This window comes from Convolutriloba macropyga, chromosome 7, assembly GCF_964194025.1.
Source record: "Convolutriloba macropyga chromosome 7, txConMacr16.3, whole genome shotgun sequence".
Taxonomy (NCBI): Eukaryota; Metazoa; Xenacoelomorpha; order Acoela; family Convolutidae; genus Convolutriloba; species Convolutriloba macropyga.
In genome coordinates this window covers 49592156-49619130 of record NC_134474.1, presented here as the reverse complement: position 1 = coordinate 49619130, position 26975 = coordinate 49592156, and the positions used below count along the sequence as shown (strand labels likewise).

General features: G+C 31.9%; 1 protein-coding gene across 1 annotated transcript in view; it reads right to left on the bottom strand.

Annotated features, from left to right (window-relative positions):
* Positions 1-26975, bottom strand: part of LOC142343099 (androglobin-like) — a 307512-nt gene that overhangs the window by 279219 nt on the left and 1318 nt on the right.

Here is a 26975-nt window from a genome sequence, read left to right as displayed (position 1 = left end):
AGGCACATTTCTGAAAATATAAACTAATCAGACTTTCTTTCATTTCGGTCTAATTGCCACTATTGTAGTTACTATATACAGAAACAATGAACACCAGCGACTTTGCACAAAGCTTACGATATCTTGTTAGTGTTGTCCAGGTGTGCCAACTCAAGAATTGCGGATAATTGTCATGGATATGTCACGCTTGAAAAAAGAACAAAATTCGCTGATAATACCGATATTTTACGACACGCTTTTACGACATGCTTATAACACTAATCTGAAAACATGGTTGTGAATAAGAGTGACAAACTCGAGTAAATTTATTCGAGCATATTGCACTTTTGCTGCGCAATATTGTGGCCAACAACAGCGCAAACTCACGCATAAAATATCTCTCCCTTTCATTTCATCTATTACGTTTAGAGCAACAAACAATCGCAATGTGGAAAGCACCAAGCTACGCCAGAAAGTTTATACTTTTGCGTGAATTTGCGCCCAGCAAATATTAATTTTACTTAATGAAACATAATTATTAATTTTAAAATGTATCAAAAGCACGCTCAAATGAGTGAAATTCAAATTTTTGGCAAATATCTAAATTTCTTCTCTCAAGTGGGTCGGAAAAGAACGACTTTTTTCGCAAAAACAAACAACACATCTGTTTAAAAGAACAAAAAAAAGAGACTTTTGCTTAAAATCCAAGTAAAATGTCAAAGAAAAAATTCCTATCGAATGATGATGCACCAGAAAATAATTGATAGACGTTGAGCTCACTTTATCGATAGTAATAATTGCACATAGACTAACTTTTTCTTCTTGGTACAGTTAGTAGTTATATCGGAGCAAGAGTGGGGGGGTAAAAGGACGTACCTATGTATAAAGATTACCTATAGACTATTTTCATCAATTTTCCAAAGACGTACCTAAAAAAGAGAGTGAGAACAATAGACCTGTCATCTTATCGTAATTACCCAGGGGTAATTATCTTAATTACCCCCAGGTAAATGCATCCAGTTTTTCGCTCTAATGCACTTCACTAAATCTTATCTACTTAATAAAATATATCTGCAGAACTTTTACTTTCAAACTTTTCATTTACGCATAAAATTTTCGAATATTAATGACGTTTTGTTTTCAATAATGTCAAATTATCGGAAGTTTTTCAAAAAACTTCTTGAAAGATTTTTTTTGAAAATGTCAATTTTTTTTCAATTGTTTTTACTCATGATGTGAAAGCATGCAAGAAATCGATTTTTTTGGCATTTTCTTTTGGTAGTTTCTGCTTTTTTCTCGGTAGTTTCAGTTTCAAAAACCCGAAACCGTTAAAAAAATTCAAATAAGGTTGTTCTAATAATCGATTAAAAATTTTTTTAACACAGATTTCAATGAAAAATACTAAAGCACAGAAAACCATCACTGAAATTTTTTTGTTTTTTCATAGTTTCAGATTCTGAAACCTCTAACTAAAATTTTTTTGGTCGAAAATATATGCTACAGTACAACTTCAGAGGGTATTTTTCGAAGTGGAGTTCAATGGTGGTAACTTCACGGTCAATTAGAGATTATGGGTTTGGGTTTTTTGAAGTTTTAGTTTCTCAAACCTCAAACTACAAAACAATTTCTTTGAGAATGGTATGCTATATCAACTCTCTATATGTTGTTTTTAAACAAAGCATTTGATGGCAATTTTTTAACCCTAAGAAGTTACACTTTTTGGTTTTTCCGAAGTTTCAGCTTCTGAAACCTGAAACCTCAAACTATTTTTTTTGGAATTGTGTGTGACAGTACATCTTTATAGCGTAATTTTTAAAGCAGAATCCAATGGACATAGTTCAAAAGTCGCGAAAAGAGGACAAGTTTGTATTTTTTGAAGTTTTAGATTCTGAAACCTGAAACCAAAAAAATTTTTGGTAAAAAATATTTAGTTCTTTTTAATAAATACCCTATTCTTAAAAAAATGAAAAAAAAACCCATTTCATACCAAAAAATACATTTTTCGCAAAAAATACCCAATTCCTGCCGAAAACACCCAATTCTTGTCCAAAAATAGCCAATCGTTCTCAAAAAATACCCAATTTTTCCCAAAAAATACCCAATTCCTGGCAAAAAATACCCAAATTTTCCCAAAAAAATACTGAATTCTGGCCACAAAAATACCCAATTCTTGGCAAAAAATACCCAATTCATCCCAAAAAATACCCAATTCTTGGCAAAAATACCCAATTCCTAGCAAAAAATACCCAATTTTTCCCAAAAAATACCCAATTCTTCCCAAAATATACCCAAATTTTCCCAAAAAATACCCAATTCTGGCCATAAAATACCCCATTCTGGCCAAAATATACCCAATTTTTCCCAAAAAATACCCAATTCTTGGCAAAAATACCCAATTCTTAACAAAAAATACCCAATTCTTGGCAAAAAATACCCAATTCTGGCCAAAAAATACCCAATTCTGGCCGAAAAATACCCAATTATGGCCAAAAAATACCCAATTCTGGCCAAAAAATACCCAATTCTGACCAAAAACACCCAATTCTTGTCCAAAAATAGCCAATCGTTGTCAAAAAATACCCAATTATTGCCAAAAATTACCCAATTCATCCCAAAAAATACCCAACTCTGGCCAAAAAATACCCAATTCTGTCCAAAAAAATACCCAATTCTGGCCGAAAAATACCCAATTCTTGGCAAAATTACCCAATTCATCCCAAAAAATACCCAATTCTGGTTAAAAAAAAAACCAATTTTGACCAAAAAATACCCAATTCTTCCCAAAAAATACCCAATTCTTGGCAAAAAATACCCAATTCTGGCCAAAAAATACCCAATTCTGGCCGAAAAATACCCAATTATGGCCAAAAAATACCCAATTCTGGCCAAAAAATACCCAATTCTACCCAAATACCGAAAAAAATACTGAATTCTGGCCACAAAAATACCCAATTCTTGACAAAAAATACCCAATTCATCCCAAAAAATACCCAATTCTTGGCAAAAATACCCAATTCCTAGCAAAAAATACCCAATTTTTCCCAAAAAATACCCAATTCTTCCCAAAATATACCCAAATTTTCCCAAAAAATACCCAATTCTGGCCATAAAATACCCCATTCTGGCCAAAATATACCCAATTTTTCCCAAAAAATACCCAATTCTTGGCAAAAATACCCAATTCTTAACAAAAAATACCCAATTCTTGGCAAAAAATACCCAATTCTGGCCAAAAAATACCCAATTCTGGCCGAAAAAATACCCAATTATGGCCAAAAAATACCCAATTCTGGCCAAAAAATACCCAATTCTGACCAAAAACACCCAATTCTTGTCCAAAAATAGCCAATCGTTGTCAAAAAATACCCAATTATTGCCAAAAATTACCCAATTCATCCCAAAAAATACCCAATTCTGGCCAAAAAATACCCAATTCTGTCCAAAAAAATACCCAATTCTGGCCGAAAAATACCCAATTCTTGGCAAAATTACCCAATTCATCCCAAAAAATACCCATTTCTGGTCAAAAAAAACCCAATTCTGACCAAAAAATACCCAATTCTGACCAAAAAATACCCAATTCTTGTCTCAAAATATTCAATTATTGTCAAAAACACCCAAATGTTAACAAAAATATCAAACTGTTGCCAAAAAAAATCAATTCTAGCCCAAAAATATCTGTTTCTAGTCATGAATTACACAATTCATAGCAAAAATACCCAGTTATTACCAAAATCTACTAAATTTTTGCCAAAAATACCTAATTCCTGCGAAAAAGAACCCGGTTCTAGCAAAAATATCCCAATACTTGCCACACAAAGAGACACAAATCTCGCCAAAAATACCCATTTTTACAACAAAATAGCGAAATCTTGTAAAAGTACCCAAATTGTAACCAAAATAACAAAATTTTATCAAATATTTATCTAAAATATATCAAAAACTAGACAATCTTGCCACCATCCGTTTTTCTCTAAGTTCTTATCAATAATCTAATTATTTAGCGACCTTAAAACATCAACTTTTGAGATCATCTTTTGTAAAGACGAATCTTCTCAGGTGATCGATATAGGTTTAATGAGCACAAATTTGTCACGAATTTTTTGCTATTGTTCAGAATTAATCGTTAAATGTTTGAGTTAAATCATAATTATTTAACAATAACGTCCTAATATGTTGTCAATTACAAACAATTACGTGATCTCATTTTTTGTAAGAGGGTCACTCACCTCTTTGGAACAAAATTTAGTCTAACTACGTCATATGATTGCTACAATTACGGATACTTAAGTATTGAATGGGGTCACTGAACTCATGTGAACAGAAAATAATCCTTACTAATTACGATATTATTCTTATTTTACCGAAGCATACACCGCTCACGTGACTGAGGTCTTACTCATAATAATGTAATAATTACGTCACTATCGCATCATAATGATGTCATTTTTTATTGTAGTGTACAAAAAAAATTCAACTCATTGTGCTTATTTTCCTTCTCTTCAATAACACAACTATAGTAAGCTTTTTCATTCTTTTTCGGAGACAATTTCAGTCTCCTTTTCCTACACACCTAAGTTGTCAGTTATAAATTTTTCAGTGGAGATTCTTCATCTCTATTACATCTTCCTATTTCCCATTCCAGGCAAGACACCTCTGTTATAGAATATGAAAACAGAGCAGAAAAAAAACGAATAAAGAGCTACTATAATCATCGTACTCATTCGCAAATAGCATATTAATTCTTCAGAGAGAAATATTTTGCAATATCTTCAACTTCAGTTCATTTAGGAGTTCAACCGCCTTCACCCAAAAAAAAGGCTGGAATAATGAATATCAAATCTGTGAAATTGAACGAAAATCTTAAGGCCCACTTCTTCTTCCCCGATTTCAATGATGATGTAGCAATTATAAAGGAGAGGAAGACGTGCTTCGGCTGGATAGCTGATCCTCCATTCTCAATTCCGAGGCAGCTTCTGGTCTTCATTATTGCAATCGAGAATTTGCCTTAAGTCTCTGTTCCATACAATCAGACAACTGCAGACTTCTACAAGAACCACATCGAAAACAAAACTTTACAAGTCTCAGACAACATGGATCTGAGCAGATCAGTGCCTGCACAATTCTGTGATTATGAGTTGTCCTATAGACCAATGCATGAAAATCAATTAGTATTTTTTGAGGAGGAAAGAACTTAAATTTCTCTGGTGTGTGTCTGACGAGTATGACAATTTAAAGGAGCAGAAACCTGATCGAGATTGTGACCAGTGGGAAAAATGGTCATTGACAGAGAGTATTATCGCAAGTATAGAACAAGAGAACGCAATTGATCCCAAGTTAGACAACCAAAAAATCTGACAAGGCAGTCCCTTTTGCGTGTTTTTCTACAGACACTGGACAAGATACAATGAAAGAATTACAAGGAGCATCGATTGTTGAAAATACTTCAATCAAGTCTGCCAGAACCATCCTTAGTACTGTACTCAATGATTATACAGATTACCAAGATCATATTTTATCTAATGAAGCAAGTGAAAAAATATCTGAAAAACTTCCCTCAAATCTGAGCTACCAGCGTCTTGTACACAAAAGACTGTCAAGAGAAGGACTCCTGCTGTCAATAACCCTGAAAGAGTGGGAAGTAAAAATTCAGATGGTGATGAAAACGAAGACAACATGTGTCCTCCATCGTGCAAATTGAGACCAGCTTCTGAGTTGTATAGTAACTATACTAACAGGCTGAGAAATTATTTCTTTGACTGCTTATCTGTTTGTATTTCCGGTATAATTTCAGATCTAAAACTATTATTTCCTGAGATGACTAATTGACTGGTTAATTTGTATTATTCTGTTTTTGCACTCAGAAAAAGCTGAATTTCATGTATGCTTTTGAATTGATACTTTGATAATATAATTTATTTGAGTTTTAAAGATGCATTTTCGAAATTAACTTTTATTTAAAGTTCAATTTTGAATTAAATTTTATGTCAAAAATTGCTTGTTTTTGTAATATCTGTTTTTTCTCAAAAATGCCGGTTAACGACGAAAAAAGCTCGTTCTTGTACTATCTGTTTTTTCAAAGACGCGGTTTTTTTGGCTTCTGCAATGAACTCCCGGCAGCTGATACTGGATGAAGCAAAGCGATTACAGTGATAATTTCGAAGCAAACTCCAGCAGCAATTCTTCCCATCAGAATGTTTCAATAAGCGTGCTGCCTTTGATAATAGATTACCTGGTCATTTAAAAGAAGAATTTTCGGCAGGAGTTTTTAGATATAGATAGTCATACAAATCGTCAAGTAAAGAATTTACCATTTTTTCAAAAAAGCTTTTTTTTAAATGAAAATCTCTTTCACTAAAATAATCTTTTTTTGAAAATTGTCGTTTAACAAAAATGCAAATCTTGATGTTTTTTTTTTATTTTTCTGTTTTATCATTTTTAAAATTTTGAAGCTTTTTTCATGTAAAATTTTCAAATTAATTATTTTTAAACAAGAAAAAGTTTTACTAGAATAGTTTTTCTTTCAAAAATGCCATTTTTTACATAAGGTTTTCAACAAAAAATGCAACTTGTGTTGTTTTTTATTTTTCTATTTTTCCTTTTTTTCTGTTTTTGAATTTTTTTATGTAAAATTTTAAATTTAATTTTTTTTTTGAAAAAACAAATTTTACTAGAATATGTTTTCTTTCAAGAATGCCGTTTTTTACATAAGGTTTTTAACAAAAAATGCAACTTGTGTAGTTTTTTATTTTTTATTTTTCCTTTTTTTCCGTTTTTGATTTTTTTATGTAAAATTTTAAATTTAATTAATTTTTTTTTGATAAAACAAGTTTTACTAGAATAACTTTTTCATTAAAAAATGCCGTTCTTTACATAAGATTTTCAACAAAAAATGCAACTTGTGTTGTTTTTTATTTTTCTATTTTTCCAATTTTTTCTGTTTTTGAATTTTTTTAAGCAAAATTTTAAATTTAATTATTTTTTTTGAAAAAACAAATTTTACTAGAATATGTTTTCTTTCAAGAATGCCGTTTTTTACAAAAGATTTTTAACAAAAAATGCAACTTGTGTAGTTTTTTATTTTTTATTTTTCCTTTTTTTTCCGTTTTTGAAGTTTTTTGTGTAAAATTTTTAATTTAATTAATTTTTTTTTTCAAAAATGCCGTTTTTTACATAAGGTTTTCAACAAAAAATGCAACTTGTGTTGTTTTTTATTTTTCTATTTTTCCTTTTTTTCTGTTTTTGAATTTTTTTATGTAAAATTTTAAATTTAATTAATTTTTTTTTGATAAAACAAGTTTTACTAGAATAACTTTTTCATTAAAAAATGCCGTTCTTTACATAAGATTTTCAACAAAAAATGCAACTTGTGTTGTTTTTTATTTTTCTATTTTTCCAATTTTTTCTGTTTTTGAATTTTTTTAAGCAAAATTTTAAATTTAATTATTTTTTTTGAAAAAACAAATTTTACTAGAATATGTTTTCTTTCAAGAATGCCGTTTTTTACAAAAGATTTTTAACAAAAAATGCAACTTGTGTAGTTTTTTATTTTTTATTTTTCCTTTTTTTTCCGTTTTTGAAGTTTTTTGTGTAAAATTTTTAATTTAATTAATTTTGTTTTGCAAGAACAAGTTTTACTAGAATCATTTTTCTCTCAAAAATGCCGATTTATACATAAGGTTTTTAACAAAAAATGCAACTTGTGTTAAATTTCATTTTTCTATATTTCCTTTTCTTCCGTTTTTGATTTTTTTATGTAAAATTTTAAATTTAATTAATTTTTTTTTCAAAAATGCCGTTTTTACATAAGGTTTTAAACAAAAAATGCAACTTGTGTAGTTTTTTATTTTTTATTTTTCCTGTTTTTCTGTTTTTGAAGTTTTTTATGTAAAATTTTTAATTTAACTAATTTTGTTTTGCAAAAACAAGTTTTACTAGAATCATTTTTTTTCTCAAAAATGCCGATTTATACATAAGGTTTTTAACAAAAAATGCAACTTGTGTTAAATTTTATTTTTCTATTTTTCCTTTTTTTCCGTTTTTGATTTTTTTATGTAAAATTTTAAATTTAATTAATTTTTTGTTTGGTAAAACAAGTTTTACTAGAATAATTTTTCTCTCAAAAATGCCGTTTTTTACATAGGGTTTTTAACAAAAAAATGCAACTTGTGTTGTTTTTTTTCCATTTTTCCTTTTTTCTGTTTTTGAATTTTTTTATGTAAAAGTTTCAATTTAATTAAATTTTTTTTCAAAAATGCCGTTTTTTACATAAGGTTTTTAACAAAAAATGCAACTTGTGTAGTTTTTTATTTTTTATTTTTCCTTTTTTTCCGTTTTTGAAGTTTTTTGTGTAAAATTTTTAATTTAATTAATTTTGTTTTGCAAGAACAAGTTTTACTAGAATCATTTTTCTCTCAAAAATGCCGATTTATACATAAGGTTTTTAACAAAAAATGCAACTTGTGTTAAATTTCATTTTTCTATTTTTCCTTTTCTTCCGTTTTTGATTTTTTTATGTAAAATTTTAAATTTAATTAATTTTTTTTTCAAAAATGCCGTTTTTACATAAGGTTTTAAACAAAAAATGCAACTTGTGTAGTTTTTTATTTTTTATTTTTCCTGTTTTTCTGTTTTTGAAGTTTTTTATGTAAAATTTTTAATTTAACTAATTTTGTTTTGCAAAATCAAGTTTTACTAGAATCATTTTTTTCTCAAAAATGCCGATTTATACATAAGGTTTTTAACAAAAAATGCAACTTGTGTTAAATTTTATTTTTCTATTTTTCCTTTTTTTCCGTTTTTGATTTTTTTATGTAAAATTTTAAATTTAATTAATTTTTTTTTTGGTAAAACAAGTTTTACTAGAATAATTTTTCTCTCAAAAATGCCGTTTTTTACATAGGGTTTTTAACAAAAAAATGCAACTTGTGCTGTTTTTTTCCATTTTTCCTGTTTTTCTGTTTTTGAAGTTTTTTATGTAAAATTTTTAATTTAATTAATTTTGTTTTGCAAAAACAAGTTTTACTAGAATCATTTTTCTTTCAAAAAAGCCGTTTTTTACATAAGGTTTTTAACAAAAAATGCAATTTTTGTTTTTTATTTTTCTATTTTTCAGTTTTTGAATTTTTTTTATATAAAATTTTTTATTGAATTATTTTTTTTTAAAAATGTTGTTTTACTAAAACAATTTTTTTTCAAAAATGCCGTTTCTTACATTATGTATTTAACAAAAAATGTGAATTTTGTTGTTTTTTATTTTTCTGTTTTTCCTTTTTTCAGCTTTGAAGTTTTTTTGTAAAATTTTTAATTTAATTATTTTTTTGAAAAAATATTGTTTTAGTAAAACAAATTTTTTTCCAAATGTCGTTTTTTGCATAATATTTTCAACAAAAAAAAGGTATGATTGATGTTTTTACTTATTCTATTTTTCAATTTTTCAGCTCCTTAAGTTTTTAGCAAACGTGAAAATTGTACAAATCAATGTATTACAATTATTACAAAAAAAAACAATTTTTTATTAGAATTATTTATTACAAATTAATACACTTATTAATAAAATTTGCGGAAATCTATAACAAATCAAGCTTGTAATTGTCACCACGCGACACCAGTACCCCGGGGTTTACTCTGAACTATGTTTATCATGAGACGATGAATAAATCGGAATTTCTTAAGAAGAACATGATATCAATAAAAATGTAAATATTGAAAATAAAAAAAAAACAAATATGCTTGTCATCAAAAGCTTGATTTGTTATAGATTTCCGCGAATTTGATTAATAAGTGTATTAATTTGTAATAAATAATTCTAATAAATAATTGTTTTTTGTAATAATTGTAATACATTGATTTGTACAATTTTCACCTTTGCTAAAAACTTAAGGAGCTGAAAAATTGAAAAATAGAATAAGTAAAAACATCAAACATACCTTTTTTTGTTGAAAATATTATGCAAAAAACGACATTTGGAAAAAAATTTGTTTTACTAAAACAATATTTTTTCAAAAAAGTAATTAAATTAAAAATTTTACAAAAAAACTTCAAAAACTGAAAAAAGGAAAAACAGAAAAGTAAAAAACAACAAAATTCACATTTTTTGTTAAATACATAATGTAAAAAACGGCATTTTTGAAAAAAAATGTTTTAGTAAAACAACATTTTTAAAAAAAATAATTCAATAAAAAATTTTATATAAAAAAAAATTCAAAAACTGAAAAATAGAAAAATAAAAAACAAAAATTGCATTTTTTGTTAAAAACCTTATGTAAAAAACGGCATTTTTGAAAGAAAAATGATTCTAGTAAAACTTGTTTTTGCAAAACAAAATTAATAAAATTAAAAATTTTACATAAAAAACTTCAAAAACAAAAAAACAGGAAAAATGGAAAAAACAACACAAGTTGCATTTTTTGTTAAAAACCTTATGTAAAAAACGGCATTTTTGAAAAAAAAAAATTAATTGAATTGAAAATTTTACATAAAAAATTCAAAAACAGAAAAAAAAGGAAAAATGGAAAAATAAAATTTAACACAAGTTGCATTTTTTGTTAAAAACCTTAATTAAAAATCGGCATTTTTGAGAGAAAAATTATTCTAGTAAAACTTGTTTTATCAAAAAAAAATTAATTAAATTTAAAATTTTACATAAAAAAATCAAAAACGGAAAAAAAGGAAAAATGGAAAAATAAAATTTAACACAAGTTGCATTTTTTGTTAAAAACCTTATGTAAAAATCGGCATTTTTGAGAGAAAAATGATTCTAGTAAAACTTGTTTTTGCAAAACCAAAATTAATTAAATTAAAAATTTTACATAAAAAACTTCAAAAACAGAAAAACAGGAAAAATGGAAAAAAACAACACAAGTTGCATTTTTTGTTAAAAACCTTATGTAAAAAACGGCATTTTTGAAAAAAAAATTAATTAAATTGAAAATTTTACATAAAAAATTCAAAAACAGAAAAAAAAGGAAAAATGGAAAAATAAAATTTAACACAAGTTGCATTTTTTCTTAAAAACCTTATGTATAAATCGGCATTTTTGAGAGAAAAATTATTCTAGTAAAACTTGTTTTATCAAAAAAAATTAATTAAATTCAAAATTTTACATAAAAAAATCAAAAACGGAAAAAAAGGAAAAATGGAAAAATAAAATTTAACACAAGTTGCATTTTTTGTTAAAAACCTTATGTAAAAATGGGCATTTTTGAGAGAAAAATGATTCTAGTAAAACTTGTTTTTGCAAAACAAAATTAATTAAATTAAAAATTTTACATAAAAAATTTCAAAAACAGAAAAACAGGAAAAATGGAAAAAAACAACACACGTTGCATTTTTTGTTAAAAACCTTATGTAAAAAACGGCATTTTTGAAAAAAAAATTAATTAAATTGAAAATTTTACATAAAAAAATTCAATAACAGGAAAAAAAGGAAAAATGGAAAAATAAAATTTAACACAAGTTGCATTTTTTGTTAAAAACCTAATGTATAAATCGGCATTTTTGAGAGAAAAATTATTCTAGTAAAACTTGTTTTATCAAAAAAAAATTAATTAAATTTAAAATTTTACATTAAAAAATCAAAAACGGAAAAAAAGGAAAAATAAAAAATAAAAAACTACACAAGTTGCATTTTTTGTTAAAAACCTTATGTAAAAAACGGCATTTTTGAAAGAAAAAATATTCTAGTAAAATTTTTTTTTTCAAAAAAAATAATTAAATTTAAAATTTTACATAAAAAAATTCAAAAACAGAACAAAAGGAAAAATAGAAAAATAAAAAACAACACAAGTTGCATTTTTTGTTAAAAGCCTTATGTAAAAAACGGCATTTTTGAAAGAAAAATTATTCTAGTAAAACTTGTTTTTTCAAAAAAAATTAATTAAATTTAACATTTTACATAAAAAAATCAAGAACAGAAAAAAAAGGAAAAATAAAAAATAAAAAACAACACAAGTTGCATTTTTTGTTGAAAATCTTATGTAAAAAACGGCATTTTTTAATGAAAAAATTATTCTAGTAAAACTTGTTTTTTCAAAAAAAATTAATTAAATTTAAAATTTTACATAAAAAAATTCAAAAACAGAAAAAGAAAAATAGAAAAATAAAAAAAACACAAGTTGCATTTTTTGTTGAAAACCTTATGTAAAAAACGGCATTTTTGAAAGAAAAACTATTATAGTAAAACTTTTTCTTGTTTAAAAAAATAATTAATTTGAAAATTTTACATGAAAAAAGCTTCAAAATTTGAAAAATGTTAAAACAGAAAAATGAAAAAAAGACATCAAGATTTACATTTTTGTTAAACGACAATTTTCAAAAAAAGATTATTTTAGTAAAAGAGATTTTCATTTAAAAAAAAGCTTTTTTTAAAAAAATTGTAAATTCTTTACTTGACGATTTGTATGACTATCTATATCTAAAAACTCCTGCCGAAAATTCTTCTTTTAAATGACCAGGTAATCTATTATCAAAGGCAGCACGCTTATTGAAACATTCTGATGGGAAGAATTGCTGCTGGAGTTTGCTTCGAAATTATCACTGTAATCGCTTTGCTTCATCCAGTATCAGCTGCCGGGAGTTCATTGCAGAAGCCAAAAAAACCGCGTCTTTGAAAAAACAGATAGTACAAGAACGAGCTTTTTTCGTCGTTAACCGGCATTTTTGAGAAAAAACAGATATTACAAAAACAAGCAATTTTTGACATAAAATTTAATTCAAAATTGAACTTTAAATAAAAGTTAATTTCGAAAATGCATCTTTAAAACTCAAATAAATTATATTATCAAAGTATCAATTCAAAAGCATACAAGAAATTCAGCTTTTTCTGAGTGCAAAAACAGAATAATACAAATTAACCAGTCAATTAGTCATCTCAGGAAATAATAGTTTTAGATCTGAAATTATACCGGAAATACAAACAGATAAGCAGTCAAAGAAATAATTTCTCAGCCTATTAGTATAGTTACTATACAACTCAGAAGCTGGTCTCAATTTGCACGATGGAGGACACATGTTGTCTTCGTTTTCATCACCATCTGAATTTTTACTTCCCACTCTTTCAGGGTTATTGACAGCAGGAGTCCTTCTCTTGACAGTCTTTTGTGTACAAGACGCTGGTAGCTCAGATTTGAGGGAAGTTTTTCAGATATTTTTTCACTTGCTTCATTAGATAAAATATGATCTTGGTAATCTGTATAATCATTGAGTACAGTACTAAGGATGGTTCTGGCAGACTTGATTGAAGTATTTTCAACAATCGATGCTCCTTGTAATTCTTTCATTGTATCTTGTCCAGTGTCTGTAGAAAAACACGCAAAAGGGACTGCCTTGTCAGATTTTTTGGTTGTCTAACTTGGGATCAATTGCGTTCTCTTCTTCTATACAAGCGATAATACTCTCTGTCAATGACCCATTTTCCAACTCGTCACAATCTCGATCAGGTTTCTGCTCCTGCAAATTGTCATTCTCGTCAGACACACACCAGAGAAATTTAGATCTCTTTCCTCCTCAAAAAATACTAATTGATTTTCATGCATTGGTCTATAGGACAACTCATAATCACAGAATTGTGCAGGCACTGATCTGCTCAGATCCATGTTGTCTGAGACTTGTAAAGTTTTGTTTTCGATGTGGTTCTTGTAGAAGTCTACAGTTGTCTGATTGTATGGAACAGAGACTTCAGGCAAATTCTCGATTGCAATAATGAAGACCAGAAGCTGCCTCGGAATTGAGAATGGAGGATCAGCTATCCAGCCGAAGCACGTCTTCCTCTCCTTTATAATTGCTACATCATCATTGAAATTGGGGAAGAAGAAGTGGGCCTTAAGATTTTCGTTCAATTTCACAGATTTGATATTCATTATTCCAGCCTTTTTTTTGGGTGAAGGCGGTTGAACTCCTAAATGAACTGAAGTTGAAGATATTGCAAAACATTTCTCTCTGAAGAATTAATATGCTATTTGCGAATGAGTACGATGATTATAGTAGCTCTTTATTCGTTTTTTTCCTGCTCTGTTTTCATATTCTATAACAGAGGTGTCTTGCCTGGAATGGGAAATAGGAAGATGTAATAGAGATGAAGAATCTCCACTGAAAAGTTTATAACTGACAACTTAGGTGTGTAGGAAAAGGAGACTGAAATTGTCTCCGAAAAAGAATGAAAAAGCTTACTATAGTTGTGTTATTGAAGAGAAGGAAAATAAGCACAATGAGTCGAATTTTTTTTTGTACACTACAATAAAAAATGACATCATTATGATGCGATAGTGACGTAATTATTACATTATTATGAGTAAGACCTCAGTCACGTGAGCGGTGTATGCTTCGGTAAAATAAGAATATCGTAATTAGTAAGGATTATTTTCTGTTCACATGAGTTCAGTGACCCCATTCAATACTTAAGTATCCGTAATTGTAGCAATCATATGACGTAGTTGGACTAAATTTTGTTCCAGAGAGGTGAGTGACCCTCTTACAAAAAATGAGATCACGTAATTGTTCGTAATTGACAATATATTAGGACGTAATTGTTAAATAATTATGATTTAACTCAAACATTTCACGATTAATTCTGAACAATAGCAAAAAATTCGTGACAAATTTGTGCTCATTAAACCTATATCGATCACCTGAGAAGATTCGTCTTTACAAAAGATGATCTCAAAAGTTGATGTTTTAAGGTCACTAAATAATTAGATTGTTGATAAGAACTTAGAGAAAAACGGATGGTGGCAAGATTGTCTAGTTTTTGATATATTTTAGATAAATATTTGATAAAATTTTGTTATTTTGGTTACAATTTGGGTACTTTTACAAGATTTCGCTATTTTGTTGTAAAAATGGGTATTTTTGGCGAGATTTGTGTCTCTTTGTGTGGCAAGTATTGGGATATTTTTGCTAGAACCGGGTTCTTTTTCGCAGGAATTAGGTATTTTTGGCAAAAACTTAGTAGATTTTGGTAATAACTGGGTATTTTTGCTATGAATTGTGTAATTCATGACTAGAAACAGATATTTTTGGGCTAGAATTGATTTTTTTTTGGCAACAGTTTGATATTTTTGTTAACATTTGGGTGTTTTTGACAATAATTGGATATTTTGAGCCAAGAATTGGGTATTTTTTGGTCAGAATTGGGTATTTTTTGGTCAGAATTGGGTTTTTTTTTACCAGAAATGGGTATTTTTTGGGATGAATTGGGTAATTTTGCCAAGAATTGGGTATTTTTCGGCCAGAATTGGGTATTTTTTTGGACAGAATTGGGTATTTTTTGGCCAGAATTGGGTATTTTTTGGGATGAATTGGGTAATTTTTGGCAATAATTAGGTATTTTTTGACAACGATTGCCTATTTTTGGACAAGAATTGGGTGTTTTTGGTCAGAATTGGGTATTTTTTGGCCAGAATTGGGTATTTTTTGGCCATAATTGGGTATTTTTCGGCCAGAATTGGGTATTTTTTGGCCAGAGTTGGGTATTTTTTGCCAAGAATTGGGTATTTTTTGTTTAGAATTGGGTATTTTTGCCAAGAATTGGGTATTTTTTGGGAAAAATTGGGTATATTTTGGCCAGAATGGGGTATTTTATGGCCAGAATTGGGTATTTTTTGGGAAAATTTGGGTATATTTTGGGAAGAATTGGGTATTTTTTGGGAAAAATTGGGTATTTTTTGCTAGGAATTGGGTATTTTTGCCAAGAATTGGGTATTTTTTGGGATGAATTGGGTATTTTTTGCCAAGAATTGGGTATTTTTGTGGCCAGAATTCAGTATTTTTTTGGGAAAATTTGGGTATTTTTTGCCAGGAATTGGGTATTTTTTGGGAAAAATTGGGTATTTTTTGACAACGATTGGCTATTTTTGGACAAGAATTGAGTGTTTTCGGCAAGAATTGGGTATTTTTTGCGAAAAATGTATTTTTTGGTATGAAATGGGTTTTTTTTCATTTTTTTAAGAATAGGGTATTTATTAAAAAGAACTAAATATTTTTTACCAAAAATTTTTTTGGTTTCAGGTTTCAGAATCTAAAACTTCAAAAAATACAAACTTGTCCTCTTTTCACAACTTTTGAACTATGTCCATTGGATTCTGCTTTAAAAATTACGCTATAAAGATGTACTGTCACACACAATTCCAAAAAAAATAGTTTGAGGTTTCAGGTTTCAGAAGCTGAAACTTCGGAAAAACCAAAAAGTGTAACTTCTTAGGGTTAAAAAATTGCCATCAAATGCTTTGTTTAAAAACAACATATAGAGAGTTGATATAGCATACCATTCTCAAAGAAATTGTTTTGTAGTTTGAGGTTTGAGAAACTACAACTTCAAAAAACCCAAACCCATAATCTCTAATTGACCGTGAAGTTACCACCATTGAACTCCACTTCGAAAAATACCCTCTGAAGTTGTACTGTAGCATATATTTTCGACCAAAAAAATTTTAGTTTGAGGTTTCAGAATCTGAAACTATGAAAAAACAAAAGAATTTTCAGTGATGGTTTTCTGTGCTTTAGTATTTTTCATTGAAATCTGTGTTAAAAAATTTTTAATCGATTATTAGAACAACCTTATTTGAAATTTTTTAACGGTTTTGGGTTTTTGAAACTGAAACTACCGAGAAAAAACCAGAAACTACCAAAAGAAAATGCCAAAAAAATCGATTTCTTGCATGCTTTCACATCATGAGTAAAAACAATTGAAAAAAATTGACATTTTCAAAAAAATCTTTCAAGAAGTTTTTTGAAAAACTTCCGATAATTTGACATTATTGAAAACAAAACGTCATTAATATTCGAAAATTTAAAAAAAATTGAATATTTGAAAAAATTTATGCGTAAATGAAAAGTTTGAAAGCAAAAGTTCTGCAGATATATTTTATTAAGTAGATAAGATTTAGTGAAGTGCATTAGAGCGAAAAACTGGATGCATTTACCTGGGGGTAATTAAGATAATTACCCCTGGGTAATTACGATAAGATGACAGGTCTATTGTTCTCACTCTCTTTTTTAGGTACGTCTTTGGAAAATTGATGAAAATAGTCTATAGGTAATCTTTATACATAGGTACGTCCTTTTACCCCCCCCCCACTCTTGCTCCGATATAACTACTACAGTTGAATTGTAAATAAAAAATCAAATCGGTCTAAAACTTAATATAACCATAATTCAATACAAAAATTGCTTTTCCATTTTTCAGTTAATTTTGTTTATAAAAAAGTACTAAATTAAATTTTTTAAGGTATATAAATAAAGCAACTGAAACGTAATAGCGTTTAAATATATCGTTCAACTGTTCAGCATAGATCGTCGAGTTTTACAGTTAGAAAAAGCCGGGACAGGAAAAGATTTTGCATTGACTTCCGTCTAAGTTTTGCAGATCTAAATTTAGTAAAACTCTATTAAAAATGCCAATGACAATCAGATCAATTTATCGTATATGTAAAAATAAACACTCCTTGAAGCGTGATAAATTGCGTTTAGATCCCTAGTTTTCTCATTGAAATTTTGTGAACCACTTTTACAAAACTAAACTAATTCTGCGATAGAGCTATTAAATCTGAAGATAAATTGGGGAATCAAAGTACGCTACAAGAGAAAAACAAATAATGTTCAAGGATCTTTTAAAGAAAAGAGATATAATAACTGAAAAATTGATAACTAAGCACTTAAATGAGTGTGCAAACTGCAGACGGATATAATTTTCGTGGGTGAAAACGCGCTGCTAAGAAAATGTTACCGAGCAGAACAACTACTCATACTGAAATCAAGCAATCATTCCTTACAGCAAAAGAGCTTTGAGAAATGGGAAGAAATCCCTCTGGAAATAAGGCAAACACAAAAGGACAACATGGTCAATGATGCAATCATCCAGTTACAGCGAAAATGAGTTGGAGAAAAACTTTTTGAACTTAATTGTGAACAGTTCATTGAGTCGAAGCATAGCAACGTTGATGTCGTTCTCTGTAATCAGATTCGTTTGATAGTCTTTACTTGTGTTGACACTCATCTGAAAGTTGCATTCTCGCACAGGAATAAAATTTGTCCAACCACTTGCCCTATCTGATATCTAACTCTGATTAACACAAAGCAGTGAGACCTGCTGGGCATTCCGTAAAACTGATGAGACCCTGCTTTAATTTGGCATTATTTACTAAAGAACTGTGACTGGCAACATGTTAATACAGTCAATAAGGAACAGCTTTTTGAACCAATTTGTCTTAGCAATGTTGATCACACGCTGTTAGTTGGTATAGCTGGCTTTTTAGCATTCAAAAGAATCCTACCCGTCAAAACCAAACACCGTAGAACATGGCAAACTTAGGAAAACCCAACAACAAATCTACTATAACAATTTCACGCACTAAAGAAAAGGCTGGCTCGAAAAAGAACGGACGCAATTCAGAAAAAGCTTTCACGTTATAGAAAACTATTGGTTTTGATGGACGAGGACCAGCAAACGTTCAAGGAGGAAACATTCCGTGGCTTCTCTAAAATAAAGAAATACTTGAAAAGCATTTGTAGTCCTGGCCTATACATGCCATTATTCACTGGAATGAATGCACAGTCAATAGTGAGTTAAATAAAATAGTAGTGTTCAACCAGTATTTTCAAAGTGTCTTTCACAACTATATGCAGCCTCTTCGTGCTGATAACGCCAGTAGAACAGGAGATGAAAATTTTCTGCATTTCACGGCAGAGCAAAATGCACAATACTCTGAAAAATCTGAATATTAATCAAGCAAAAAGGCCAGACAACCTAGGGAACCTGATTTTGAAGAATAACTCAATCTCAATAACCAAATCCTTGCATCTACTCTTAAATACTATTGCCAACAAGGCCATAATCCTTATAAAATGCAAATAAAGTGGGATAGCTCCAATTTTCAAAAACAGCTACAAACAATCAGTTTGCAATTATCGACCCATAAGTCTCATATGCTGCACAGCCAAGCTCCTTGAGAAGCTAGCTATGATCAACTTTCAACCCGGGTCTTCTCACAACTTCATGATAGCCAATTATTTTTTGGGACCTAAGAGATCAGCTCTGCGTCAGTTGCTGTTTTACCTCAATAGCGTCCGTCACCACCTGGAAATTGAAAGCCCTCTTAACTGTCCATGTCGACTTCAGAATTAATTTGATAAAGTGTCCCATCAGCGTTTTTACCAAAAGCTGTTTAGCTTTGGGATAAGCAGGAATCTTATCAAGCATTCAATAAATCATCTTTGGAATCGCAAGCAGTGATTGCGAATGGGAGAGAGAAGTCATCATGGCAAATTCTCAAGTGGATTCCCACAAGGATCAAATTTAGACCCACTCATTTATCTTGCTTTCATTGACAATTTCCCAAAACCAAATGTCAGTGAATGCTTAGGCTACGCCGATGACTACAAATTCTTAAATTGTAACTCCTCCTCAATATACCAAGACTTATCAGCTCTGAATGATTGGTTACGATACCTTGGAGTACTGATATCTAAGACGCTGACTTGGGCGAATAAAGCTGCATTAAGGGTCAGAAAAGCAAAAAATGCACTCATCCGTCTTAAACGAAGCATCGTTTGCTGTGCAAACCAGAGTCTGGAACTGAATGAGTCCTGTAGCTATATCGTGCCAATTGTGTTATATGCCTCAAGTGTTTGGAAACCCAATAAAGTTGAACCGAAACTGACTTAAAATATTCAGAGAAAGGCAACTAAATGGATCAAGAAACCGTCAGAAATAAGCTATAAAGATTTTTGGATCGAACTGAATTTACTCCCGCTATCAATGTACCACGAAATTTATGATATATTAAAACTGACTACAAAACTTTTTTTTTAAAAAAAAGACAAGGCACTATAACTCTTTTAGAGCTGCGTCATGAGAATTGAATTTCTAGATAAGTTGATTTGTTATGGATCAAGTCTCCCCTCCCGCACTAAGGCACTGCAAGAACTATCAATGTCAGTCGGCCGTTTGGAACCACAGCAGCCTCTGAGCCATATGATAGCAATGTGCAGGAGAGCAAAACTTATTCTCGTACGTATGTATGTTATTGCGTTCGAGTATGATTCGTCCTTCTTTTCAGCAATTTTGGCAGCTAGCTATTTTAAAGTGCACGTTGCGGACGGTCATGCACCGCAAATGCAGGAAGTTACGAGCGGAACGAAGTTACTCATGATATTTGTACGCTTCTACGGAATTTTTCGGGCATGACTTGGCAAGTGGGTTAAGGATCTTCCTGTCGAAGAAATAACGGCTGAAATTGGACACTCATAGGCCATTCGCTTTAATGTCTAGTCGAGCGTTTTCATCAGTGCAGTCAATAGTGAGTTAAATAAAATAGTAGTGTTCAACCAGTATTTTCAAAGTGTCTTTCACAACTATATGCAGCCTTTTCGTGCTGATAACGCCAGTAGAACAGGAGATGAAAATTTTCTGCATTTCACGGCAAAGCAAAATGCACAATACTCTGAAAAATCTGAATATTAATCAAGCAAAAAGGCCAGACAACCTAGGGAACCTGATTTTGAAGAATAACTCAATCTCAATAACCAAATCCTTGCATCTACTCTTAAATACTATTGCCAACAAGGCCATAATCCTTATAAAATGCAAATAAAGTGGGATAGCTCCAATTTTCAAAAACAGCTACAAACAATCAGTTTGCAATTATCGACCCATAAGTCTCATATGCTGCACAGCCAAGCTCCTTGAGAAGCTAGCTATGATCAACTTTCAACCGGGGTCTTCTCACAACTTCATGATAGCCAATTATGTTTTGGGACCTAAGAGATCAGCTCTGCGTCAGTTGCTGTTTTACCTCAATAGCGTCCGTCACCACCTGGAAATTGAAAGCCCTCTTAACTGTCCATGTCGACTTCAGAATTAATTTGATAAAGTGTCCCATCAGCGTTTTTACCAAAAGCTGTTTAGCTTTGGGATAAGCAGGAATCTTATCAAGCATTCAATAAATCATCTTTGGAATCGCAAGCAGTGATTGCGAATGGGAGAGAGAAGTCATCATGGCAAATTCTCAAGTGGATTCCCACAAGGATCAAATTTAGACCCACTCATTTATCTTGCTTTCATTGACAATCTCCCAAAACCAAATGTCAGTGAATGCTTAGGCTACGCCGATGACTACAAATTCTTAAATTGTAACTCCTCCTCAATATACCAAGACTTATCAGCTCTGAATGATTGGTTACGATACCTTGGAGTACTGATATCTAAGACGCTGACTTGGGCGAATAAAGCTGCATTAAGGGTCAGAAAAGCAAAAAATGCACTCATCCGTCTTAAACGAAGCATCGTTTGCTGTGCAAACCAGAGTCTGGAACTGAATGAGTCCTGTAGCTATATCGTGCCATTTGTGTTATATGCCTCAAGTGTTTGGAAACCCAATAAAGTTGAACCGAAACTGACTTAAAATATTCAGAGAAAGGCAACTAAATGGATCAAGAAACCGTCAGAAATAAGCTATAAAGATTTTTGGATCGAACTGAATTTACTCCCGCTATCAATGTACCACGAAATTTATGATATATTAAAACTGACTACAAAACTTTTTTTTCTAAAAAGACAAGGCACTATAACTCTTTTAGAGCTGCGTCATGAGAATTGAATTTCTAGATAAGTTGATTTGTTATGGATCTAGTCTCCCCTCCCGCACTAAGGCACTGCAAGAACTATCAATGTCAGTCGGCCGTTTGGAACCACAGCAGCCTCTGAGCCATATGATAGCAATGTGCAGGAGAGCAAAACTTATTCTCGTACGTATGTATGTTATTGCGTTCGAGTATGATTCGTCCTTCTTTTCAGCAATTTTGGCAGCTAGCTATTTTAAAGTGCACGTTGCGGACGGTCATGCACCGCAAATGCAGGAAGTTACGAGCGGAACGAAGTTACTCATGATATTTGTACGCTTCTACGGAATTTTTCGGGCATGACTTGGCAAGTGGGTTAAGGATCTTCCTGTCGAAGAAATAACGGCTGAAATTGGACACTCATAGGCCATTCGCTTTACTGTCTTGTCGAGCGTTTTCATCAGTGCAGTCAATAGTGAGTTAAATAAAATAGTAGTGTTCAACCAGTATTTTGAAAGTGTCTTTCACAACTATATGCAGCCTTTTCGTGCTGATAACGCCAGTAGAACAGGAGATGAAAATTTTCTGCATTTCAAGGCAGAGCAAAATGCACAATACTCTGAAAAATCTGAATATTAATCAAGCAAAAAGGCCAGACAACCTAGGGAACCTGATTTTGAAGAATAACTCAATCTCAATAACCAAATCCTTGCATCTACTCTTAAATACTATTGCCAACAAGGCCATAATCCTTATAAAATGCAAATAAAGTGGGATAGCTCCAATTTTCAAAAACAGCTACAAACAATCAGTTTGCAATTATCGACCCATAAGTCTCATATGCTGCACAGCCAAGCTCCTTGAGAAGCTAGCTATGATCAACTTTCAACCGGGGTCTTCTCACAACTTCATGATAGCCAATTATTTTTTGGGACCTAAGAGATCAGCTCTGCGTCAGTTGCTGTTTTACCTCAATAGCGTCCGTCACCACCTGGAAATTGAAAGCCCTCTTAACTGTCCATGTCGACTTCAGAAATAATTTGATAAAGTGTCCCATCAGCGTTTTTACCAAAAGCTGTTTAGCTTTGGGATAAGCAGGAATCTTATCAAGCATTCAATAAATCATCTTTGGAATCGCAAGCAGTGATTGCGAATGGGAGAGAGAAGTCATCATGGCAAATTCTCAAGTGGATTCCCACAAGGATCAAATTTAGACCCACTCATTTATCTTGCTTTCATTGACAATCTCCCAAAACCAAATGTCAGTGAATGCTTAGGCTACGCCGATGACTACAAATTCTTAAATTGTAACTCCTCCTCAATATACCAAGACTTATCAGCTCTGAATGATTGGTTACGATACCTTGGAGTACTGATATCTAAGACGCTGACTTGGGCGAATAAAGCTGCATTAAGGGTCAGAAAAGCAAAAAATGCACTCATCCGTCTTAAACGAAGCATCGTTTGCTGTGCAAACCAGAGTCTGGAACTGAATGAGTCCTGTAGCTATATCGTGCCATTTGTGTTATATGCCTCAAGTGTTTGGAAACCCAATAAAGTTGAACCGAAACTGACTTAAAATATTCAGAGAAAGGCAACTAAATGGATCAAGAAACCGTCAGAAATAAGCTATAAAGATTTTTGGATGGAACTGAATTTACTCCCGCTATCAATGTACCACGAAATTTATGATATATTAAAACTGACTACAAAACTTTTTTTTTAAAAAAAGACAAGGCACTATAACTCTTTTAGAGCTGCGTCATGAGAATTGAATTTCTAGATAAGTTGATTTGTTATGGATCTAGTCTCCCCTCCCGCACTAAGGCACTGCAAGAACTATCAATGTCAGTCGGCCGTTTGGAACCACAGCAGCCTCTGAGCCATATGATAGCAATGTGCAGGAGAGCAAAACTTATTCTCGTACGTATGTATGTTATTGCGTTCGAGTATGATTCGTCCTTCTTTTCAGCAATTTTGGCAGCTAGCTATTTTAAAGTGCACGTTGCGGACGGTCATGCACCGCAAATTCAGGAAGTTACGAGCGGAACGAAGTTACTCTTCTCGACATCAAGTATTCGTTACTCATACTTGAGGCACTTCAACAAATCATGATATTTGTACGCTTCTACGGAATTTTTCGGGCATGACTTGGCACTCTTCTTGAGAAGCTAACTATGATCAACTTTCAACCCGGGTCTTCTCACAACTTCATGATAGCCAACTATTTTTTGGGACCTAAGAGATCAGCTCTGCGTCAGTTGCTGTTTTACCTCAATAGCGTCCGTCACCACCTGGAAATTGAAAGCCCTCTTAACTGTCCATGTCGACTTCAGAAATAATTTGATAAAGTGACCCATCAGCGTTTTTACCAAAAGCTGTTTAGCTTTGGGATAAGCAGGAATCTTATCAAGCATTCAATAAATCATCTTTGGAACCGCAAGCAGTGATTGCAAATGGGGGAGAATAGTCATCATGGCAAATTCTCAAGTGGATTCCCACAAGGATCAAATTTAGACCCACTCATTTATCTTGCTTTCATTGACAATCTCCCAAAACCAAATGTCAGTGAATGCTTAGGCTACGCCGATGACTACAAATTCTTAAATTGTAACTCCTCCTCAATATACCAAGACTTATCAGCTCTGAATGATTGGTTACGATACCTTGGAGTACTGATATCTAAGACGCTGACTTGGGCGAATAAAGCTGCATTAAGGGTCAGAAAAGCAAAAAATGCACTCATCCGTCTTAAACGAAGCATCGTTTGCTGTGCAAACCAGAGTCTGGAACTGAATGAGTCCTGTAGCTATATCGTGCCAATTGTGTTATATGCCTCAAGTGTTTGGAAACCCAATAAATTTGAACCGAAACTGACTTAAAATATTCAGAGAAAGGCAACTAAATGGATCAAGAAACCGTCAGAAATAAGCTATAAAGATTTTTGGATGGAACTGAATTTACTCCCGCTATCAATGTACCACGAAATTTATGATATATTAAAACTGACTACAAAACTTTTTTTTTAAAAAAAAGACAAGGCACTATAACTCTTTTAGAGCTGCGTCATGAGAATTGAATTTCTAGATAAGTTGATTTGTTATGAATCTAGTATCCCCTCCCGCACTAAGGCACTGCAAGAACTATCAATGTCAGTCGGCCGTTTGGAACCACGGCAGCCTCTGAGCCATATGATAGCAATGTGCAGGAGAGCAAAACTTATTCTCGTACGTATGTATGTTATTGCGTTCGAGTATGATTCGTCCTTCTTTTCAGCAATTTTGGCAGCTGGCTATTTTAAAGTGCGCGTTGCGGACGGTCATGCACCGCAAATGCAAGAAGTTACGAGCGGAACGAAGTTACTCTTCTCGACATCAAGTATTCGTTACTCATACTTGAGGCACTTCAACGACTCATGATATTTGTACGCTTCTACGGAATTTTTCGGGCATGACTTGGCAAGTGGGTTAAGGATCTTCCTGTCGAAGAAATAACGGCTGAAATTGGACACTCATAGGCCATTCGCTTTAATGTCTAGTCGAGCGTTTTCATCAGTGCTGGTAAATTTGTGTATAAAGGACTCGCTTTGAAGCAACCGAGGAGTCAGCGCAACCTCGACATCATAGCAAACGTCATGCATGATCATAGCAAAGGTGTCTCGGATCTCGCTGTGTCTCATGTGTTTATACCCCACCCTTCGCACAGTAGAGGAGAGCATGTGATAGGGTGAACTTTTCAAAACATGGACAATTAACGGGCGTAATTTTGGCCTCGATGTTATATCTAATGCAAAGCCTCGATGTTATATCTAAATTCGGACGTCGTTGGTGTGAAACCGTAACGTTTAAGCGGTAGAGCTGTGAGCCAGTTCGAGGCTCCTTTTTCCGAAGCCAATTCTATTACGTGGCGTCGCTCGGTCTGAAGGCTTTCCATAAGATCCTTCTTATGCGATCAAATTTTATTCAAGTGTGCGGTTCGTTGGTCGTGCGTTATGCGTTTTTGAGTGAGATGAGCATTTGATCCATTCTCATCTTCAAGAGGAGCGCATGCGGTCATCGAAGCGGCGTATTCCGTTTCGTAATCTATTGGCTCCCTGATGTTAAGTCCACCCTCCTGGGTTGGTAGCGAATACAATCGCCGTGCGGATTGAGACACTGGAGAGTCAAAGAACGACGGTAGACACCGGGGAGTCAAAGAACGGTCGTGTAAAATATATTATTACCTGTAAAAATAGTGAAATACGAATACGACCTCAATACTAGTGGCCTTCTGTTTTATCTTTCGAAAACTTCTGTGCCCACGTGTGCAACTACTCTCAGTCTTTAAAGTCAATGAAGTTCGCCTTCCAAAATCAAAGTCTAATTTTTGGTTCAAGATCCCAACCCTCATCAACAAAATTTCTTCTTCAATTGTCGACAATCCTTCAGCGTCCACCCGCGATCCTGAATAAGAAGCTCACATCTATCTACTGGAAATTCTTGAAGCAAAACTTCAGTGAAAATGACCACTGTTCTTGGCTACTCGGATTTCTCTGTGAAAACTGCACAAATCAACGCAAATTAAATTTTTTCTCTTGTGGGAATCCTGGTAAATTGGTGCTACTACCTAAATCCTGTATTATTATTATTATTACTTTTATTATTACTATTACAGCATCTGCTTCAGTCATTTAAACTTTCACCATTCAAAAAAAACATCGGCTACTTCATAGATTATAATAACGTTTAACAGAACAACCTCAAAGCTCTAATAAAAACTAATTTTGGGGGGGGGGGGAAACATGTAAATGTTATTTTTGCCGTGTAAAATTAAATCAACTGTACATAAAATTATTTAACATGTCCGAAAAAAAACAAAAAGCGACGCTCTCATAAAGTTTCTAGGCCTTGTAAGAAACAAAATGGCGACCGAAAAGATTTGTCGGTCTATCAAAGCTTAGCAATAGTACAATGCTGGTTGCTGGACGCTTATTGAACCGAGTTCCTAGCTGCATTAACTGTTAGTTCAACATCAAGTTTGATTGCAAGCAATTTTAAAGGCTGGCTTAGACTGCCGTGGACTGGTACTTCATGTGCTATTTTGGTTATCCACATATTGGTGGCACCAAAAAATAAATTGACTTTTTTTATTTCATTTAATGTAAATGAATTTATATTATGAAGATTTGGGCCGTTAATTTCATCAACTACGTATTGAGCCAAAGTATAATGCGTGTTTGTGATATTTTGGGATCTTATCTTTCACACTATTGTTTGATCGAAATAGCTTTTGTCAATCGAGCGCCAAAATCCATATAATTATCCATTAAAGCCGACAAACTACCTTGATCAAAATTAAGTATAGCTAGGGACCAAAACCAGTTTTTGATAATCCAAAAAAACGGGTCTTTCCCATTATAGCCCCCCCCCGTGAAATTATAGCCACCCCATTACGATATATTC